At 37.2% G+C, this 7,500-nt stretch overlaps 1 long non-coding RNA gene and 1 pseudogene across 1 annotated transcript in view; both read left to right on the top strand.

Moving 5' to 3' along the window:
* Nucleotides 1–1,264, top strand: part of LOC146486007 (uncharacterized) — a 4,586-nt pseudogene extending 3,322 nt beyond the window's left edge.
* Nucleotides 1–4,078, top strand: part of LOC146486006 (uncharacterized) — a 12,533-nt gene extending 8,455 nt beyond the window's left edge. The window contains exon 5 of the long non-coding RNA XR_014860648.1: nucleotides 4,019–4,078. This is a non-coding gene — a long non-coding RNA (uncharacterized LOC146486006). The remainder of the gene's footprint in view (nucleotides 1–4,018) is intronic.
* The last annotated feature ends 3,422 nt before the right edge of the window (nucleotides 4,079–7,500 follow it).

The raw sequence follows: 7,500 nt of genomic DNA, 5'->3' as shown, positions 1-7,500 counted from the left end.
AACTTCTGAACTCCAACGAATGTAAATAAGTCATTATTGTCAAGATTCAAGCACGGGAGTCATGTTTATAGCAACAGCTAGTTTTCAGAAAACTGTATTTTAATAGTTCATTGCTATCAAGTTTTTTCCTGGTTTTTCCCACATGAAATAAAATATTAATTTGACAGAAATGTACATAACATACTGTATGTTTAATGCTGTGGGATGTTAAAATATGTTATTTCCCACCTGATATAAAATATTAACTTGACAGAAATGTACATAACATAATTATGTTTAATGCTGTACGTGGGATGTTAAAATATGTCATTTCCCACATGAAATAAAATATTTACTTGACAGAAATGTAAATAACACATGTTAATGCTGTGGGATGCCATGCTGGTTCCAGTATCCATAATGGAAAGTGACCATTAAAACCTCAGAACTCTTGTTGAATTTTAATTCCATTAATATTGGCTTGTCTTCAGTTACAATGTCTTGGCATCTTTCCAATGAGTCCTGAAATTTCTTTTTCAGGAGACTATTTCTGTCCACCTCCGCACCGTCGATATCCATCCGTGCAAACAAATAATTCGCTTTTCGAACATCTTTTATCTTGAATTAGATGAGCTGAGTATTCCTTTCAATGAATTTGTGACCAAAATTTGTGCGCTGAATAATACCTTCACTTAAGAGCCGATTTCTGAGATTATCAAAAATCGGGCGTCAGTCGTGAAATTTCGAATTCCTTCATATTTTGCCCATATAATCTCTATAGTAAAGTATTTTCAAAAATAACGTTAAAAGTTTCGTAAGCGTATTATTTTTTTCGAAATCGGGCAAAGTTTGAAATACGGCAAATTAGCGTCCTTTCGGTCACGAAACTTACTGAAAATTACCAATTTTCATCTCGCTCGTAGAAAGAAACGCGATGTCCTCCATTAATGAAATGTTTACAAAATATAAACACCTCCCTCTTCTTCATAATGCACTAGTTAAATTTAGATAAGCTTGAGAATTGGAAATGCTTCGGCCGTTAGAAGAAACCCCATTTCGGCAGTTTAAAAATTCAGCAAATTTCATCCAATTTCAACACAAAAGAAACCCAATTGGTACGTCCAGTTTGAATTTAAAATGAAGACATTGTTGAAGCACAACCTTTGTAGTTTACTGTTATATTATATGCATTATTATATTAAATATAATGCAGGTGTGGCCTCATACAGCTTGCAAGGTTTACTCTACTTGCTACTGTATCATAGATGGAACCTCCAACCATTAATGTTAGCATTTTTCTGTAGTTAGGAAACACTATAGTAACTGTCCACTTCGTTTTTGATATTTGCAAAGGTAAGTGCCATACAGTAGAAAATATAAAGTGACTGTTGAAAAAAGGGCACCAAGCTGTGTTCTAAACCTCCGCGAGTTCTCACGAGCAAGGACCCCCCCCCCCCCCCCTTCCCCCACCCGCCCCCCAAAAATGTTTTCAAGCACAGGGAGTGTATATTTGGCTAGACCGCTGGTTTAGAAACTTGAAGAACTGCATATTTACACAGGTAAAATTCGGAATTGTTTGTCGTTTGTTACTTGTTCGCCTTCGTAGCCGGCGTGGGAAGATAGTTCGGTTACCAGATCCCACGCGGTTTTGATCACGCCTTAGTTTGTCAGAGTCACGCAGTTACAAGGATTTCAACTTTTTCCGTTTAAAAAGAGTTACTGGCGCTGCAGATCAGATCACTGTGGTAAGTCCTCCTTAGCGAGTTTTTTCGAATTCAGGGCTAGAATAAACTGCTAGTTTATGGCAATTTCATAAATATTTATTCTGCGATGCGACAATCACATAGCCGATCACTGCTGTTAACTTTGACCTCTTCTAAGTGAATTTATACCATCTTTGCTTGATAATTCTAAAGTAATTGCCTTTCGTGTCTTAAAAACTCAAGCAATAGATGAATTAAAGCTTAGAAATACTCTAACTTTTGGTATTTCCTGATTGTTGTATTTTTGAAAGTAGCCGAAGCAGAATAATGTAAACAGTTTCCAATGACACAATTAACAGCAAAATGTGCCCAATTCTGACTTCTACATGTGTAAAAATACACGAGTTGACAAAATCATACGAAATGTTATCCTACTAAGTTCAGCAGAGAATAAGCTACTATTACCAATTTCTGTACAGCTTATAGAAAACATATTCTTTGTTGCAAGTGATAATTTAACAAAGGACTTGATTTGTAGCGTGACGGCCGTTGTTCGTTTCACACTCAGGCTCTCCTCGTGTCAAAGTACCCTTCACATTTTGGTCTCTCGACGGGATACTTTTGCATTGCCGCCAGAAATATTTTAACACAGTAAACTACAAAGGTTGTGCTTCAACAATGTCTTCATTTTAAATTCAAACTGGACGTACCAATTGGGTTTCTTTTGTGTTGAAATTGGATGAAATTTGCTAAATTTTTAAACTGCCGAAATGGGGTTTCTTCTAACGGCCGAAGCATTTCCAATTCTCAAGCTTATCTAGATTTAACTAGTGCATTATGAAGAAGAGGGAGGTGTTTATATTTTGTAAACATTTCATTAATGGAGGACATCGCGTTTCTTTCTACGAGCGAGATGAAAATGGATTATTTTCAGTAAGTTTTGTGACCGAAAGGACGCTAATTTGCTGTATTTCAAACTTTGCCCGATTTCGAAAAAAATAATACGCTGACGAAACTTTTAACGTTATTTTTTAAAATACCCTACTCTAGAGATTATATGGGCAAAATATGAAGGAATTCGAAATTTCACGACTGACGCCCGATTTTTGATAATCTCAGAAATCGGCTCTTAAACAAGAAAACACCTCTGAAGGCATACCATTACGAATTCACCAAACCATGGCTTTGCAAGGGAATAATCTTTTGGTGCATGTTTCGTAGTCCTTTCACGACCATGCCTGCTGAAGGTAGAAGCTTATGCACTTTTTCAAATTGCGATTGCTGGCAGAACTTGTCTTGCAAACTTTCGGCCGCACTTTCAAGCTCGCTAAAGAAACTGTTCTCTCTCCTGATGCCCTCGCCGGTCAAGACTTTCTCCAAACAGTTACATTTTGCCCGAATAAGAGCTGGACGAATCTGGTTAGTAAATTCCACATTGGTGGCCATCTTGGCTTTTTTCGTTTACCACGCAGCCATCTTGAATTTTACCCAGTATGCTCTGCAACGCCCTCATGCACCATCTTGGGGGTGGGTTGGCCCCACCGTGTAACTGCTTGTTTATTCAAGGAATTGATGCACAGATATGCTTTTACATTGTTTACAAAAGCGTTTTATCAGTGTTTACACAAGAATTTAGCTTTGTCGTGTGGCTTTTAATGTGCAACCGGAAAACGAACGCGAAAAAAATTGGTCAGTGCCGATATTTTTGGGTCTTTCGGACAGACCAATAAAATAAAGATTCAATCTAGTGGGGTTTGTTTACGCAATTTTGTCATCGAATCCGCTTACGTGCAAACCATTGGCACTTTTCGAGTTTTCTTCGGTCTTTCCGGCAGTTCACAGCAGCTTCCTGGTATCAGCCTTTACTTTGGTAAGCACTCAGTTCTGTAATTCTTTAATTGTATTCATTTTATCTTGGTTTCACTTCATTCAGATCATTTTAAGATATTTTGGACTTATTTTAGATCATTTTAGATCATTTTAAGTCATTCCTTGTTTTAGTAACTATGCCAAATGCATCGCATGTAGCTGCCAGTATGCATATTTCAGGTTAAAATCCCTGGCATCCAGTTGCAAAGAGCAGCATTTGATGGTACGTACTGTGGTAGAACCTCAAAAAAAACCCCTCTAACTTTGAAGGGATTAAATAAAAAAGAACAATCCAAGTGATCACGGTTGATTTGATATGGAAAAAGACCTTGACTGTGTTGTTCTCAGCAATCCTCAGGTGCGACATTAAATGAAACAAACGACATCAAACAAACAAACAAACAGACAAACATCAAACAAAAAGGAATTACACTCTGATATTAATTACCATACCTTTATTTCTTCAGGAACAAAGTTTAGGAGTCAAATTCAAGGAAAGGAAAATGCATGGCTTTTTTAATGATCTGGTAAGCAGCAGTACAGTGTGTACTGTCATTTTGTAACATTTTCAGATTTAAGTGCTTTAGTGAATTGGTATTGTATTAAAAAGCCAGATTGTCCCCGAGATTGTTGATGCATTGTAATATGTATCAAATACTGTATACATGTAGATCTCTTTAAAATCTTGTGCTAAGCCTTTTGAAGCTGACTGAAGGCGAAAAATTCAAGAGAAATACTGAATGAGAGAGGCAGAAACTCTATCAAGCCCAACCATCAAACCCACCATCTTTACAGTGCCATGTATGTTGACAATCTTGTTTCTGATAGTACCAGTGGGTATGAAAGTGAAGATTCTCAGTCTGAGATAAATTATTATTCTGCATTTAGTTCCCCTTATCCTGCTCTTCTAAGCTGTTCCATCCCTGGAAAAGGTGTATGCTCAATAGGTATGGATTATAAAGGCATGCTTAAATTAGAATTCAAGTGCACTTTTAAAAATGTGCATGCCAGTTTTAATATCATATATCCACCACTTAAAAGGTTCAATGACAGTATGTCTCTGGTTTTTGTGACATCCACATGGTAGGGAAATGAGCACATCAGCACATCTAAAATGTTTTTCTTTGGTGTGGGGTCCTGAGTCTCCGAATTAGACATGCATGCAGAGGACAGTTTTATTTTACTCCCAGTTTCGCAGCAGTAGTTATATAATATAATAAAAAAATATTTAATAAGTTGTTTGGAGGTGACAATCCTCTTGATCTAGCTGATGTTACATGCCTGGAATAAGACAATGTAACTTCTAACTACTGGACCTACACTGTACATGTAAGTTGTCAATATATGAAGAATTCCTGTGGGATGGTTTTTAAATGCATGCCAAGTGATGCCAAGTGGAAGTTATCATTATAAATGTTAATAAGGTTTGAAGAATAAAGAGTATAAGTTATGGCAGTGTTTGTTTTACTTACATTGCTAATGGTGGAATGTGTTGAATAAGTTATGTCACCTTGTAAGCCTAGTTGTTATTAAAAATTTATTGGGTCTCTAGTAAGGTTTCTTTTTTTCTTTTTTTGTAATTGGTCAAGTCCCTAAGAGAAGGAGGTGTGGGATTGTGGAAAATTGATTCTGTGCTCACATGTAAAAAGAACATAACATGATATGCTCTACTGTTATTTTCTTGTTTATTCACGAGATGCATATAAGCATGAGTTGTTTTTCTGCAATTCCCCATCCAGTAGGGGGATTTATAGGGTAAGTTAATTTCCAGTGTGATTCTCTGTCTCTTTTTAGAGCCTCACTTCTTGCCAAAAAGAAAGTTTGTTCCAAGGATCCAAAGAACAGTATTCATGTTGAGGATGTGATTCCGTATCAAGACTGTGGAGTTCAGAACTCTAAGAGTAAGTTGACCTAAAAATTATTATGTATGTGAGCAGCATGACTTTGCCACTACAGAACTACACAAAGCTCTATTTGTGACCACTCCTAAAAGTGACCATCATTGTGAAATCTGTGACTTATTATAAGCCCTGTGTTAAAAAGATCTTTAAGTGACATCTACCCTAAGCGATGGCACCACTTTTTTGAATAACCAACTGAGCGTCAGCTCTCTCTTTATGAACCATGTAGAAGTTCATTCGAGGCGGCCGGTATATGATTTTACAGAAAAGTTGCATTTGCAGCTTCGAAAATTTATCAAATCGGTATTGCAGCTGCTTGACAAAAATCACTAAGAATTGCTGCTCGGTGGTAGGACAAATCCAGAAAACAAAACCTCCTGTGTATCTCTGTCTGCTAAACAAGCTACATGTATTACAGTTGCTTCTAGTTCGGGTTTCAAAATGAAGCAATCGGTGTAATTTTGATCTGCTGAAGCTTATGCCAATTTGTATTCCACAACACCCGTAACTATTAAACATTTCCAGTTGTTTAACTCTAGACATACCATTACAGTGTAATTGTAACAGCAGGTTCAATAAACATGTCAAAGATCCATAGAAAACCACTGTGGTGTCCTCAACATCATGTAAACTAATCAGATTATCAAAGTGTTAACAACATTTGAAATAATTTATCTTTAAATCAAAGTCTCCTGTGAGCCAACTCGTGAATGTAGATGACACATCAATATTTTAATTGAAATTAAGACGGCTACATACACTACCTTGAAAGCTAAAAGAAGTCATATCTTTGCCCGATCATGTAACGAGAAATAACCATACGTGTACTATAAAAATGAACATAAACTTATTCCCTACACATTACTTACTTACTTACTTATCCTCTTTGGGCCCACGTGGACTCTTAAGGCCGGCGAGAAGATTGCGCCACCCATCCCGGTCTGCCGCCGAGGCGACAGCAGCCTCCCATGACTGCCAACCCAGCTGATTCCTTTCTTTCTCCACAGTTCGTCTCCACGTTTCCCTTGGCCGGCCTCGCTTCCTCTTACCTTCGGGTGCCCACGTTAGTGCAGTCCTTGAGATGTCGTTAGGACTTTTCCTCAAGATGTGGCCTATCCAACGCCACCATTTTCCTACACATTGTATAAGGTTATTCTGATGCGCCTTGGAACAAATTTACAGGTGTTTTTTATTCAAAGTTCATGCCAACACTTCACTCATTCAATTTAAGACGCCGCACTTTGTGGAAAAACGAAAAAACTTATAACTTTGCTCATATTAAATGAAAAATCTCCATTCTTGCACTAAAATGATTGTCAAATTTTTATCTACAGATTGAATAAGATTATTCTGATGCGCTGTGAAACAAATTTTCACTTCTTTTTTTATTCAAAGTTCTTAACAGGGGAACATATGTTATGGATGTTGGAACATCTGTTCATCCAATGTATTTATATTAGACAATGTTTAGTCTCCTGCAGTGGAACATTCACAATGAATTAAATTGTAATAGCAACTGGAACCACAATGACAGAGAACTTCTTCCTACATACTCCTGCACATCAAAAGCTCAACGGTATGACCATGAAAAAAGTGTAATAATCAAGATTGAGTGTACCGAGACAACGTATTGTTGCAATCTGATCCTCCATTGAATGAAACAGTACAATTTCAGTCAATTTCAGTCAGTTCCAGTAGCTGTAATGAAAACTCACAGACAGATTTTTCAGTTCTTAACATATTTAAATCTCATTGGGCTGAATTCTGTTACCACAACGTCGAATCTTTCAGCTTTTAGTGGTGGGTTGGCCCCAGAGTGTTATTAATGGTACCCTGTAAACTAAACATGACCTACTCTGAGAAACCTAACTTTGAAAATGCAAAATCTGCAATGAAACCCAACGGGAAGGGGAAAGAGATGGAGGTCAAAGAATAGCTGCCTCTGTCATGAGATAACTAACAAAACCATCCCCAGGCATTGATATGTCATGTTGTTTTTAATACAGTTCCCTGAAGTAAGGGTGATGATCAGGTTATTGAACTGTGCA

The sequence above is a fragment of the Pavona decussata genome, unplaced genomic scaffold, assembly GCF_977016875.1.
Source record: "Pavona decussata unplaced genomic scaffold, jaPavDecu1.1 SCAFFOLD_22, whole genome shotgun sequence".
NCBI lineage: Eukaryota > Metazoa > Cnidaria > Anthozoa > Scleractinia > Agariciidae > Pavona > Pavona decussata.
Note: the sequence above shows the minus strand (reverse complement) of the source record. Positions and strands in the feature narration are given on the sequence as shown.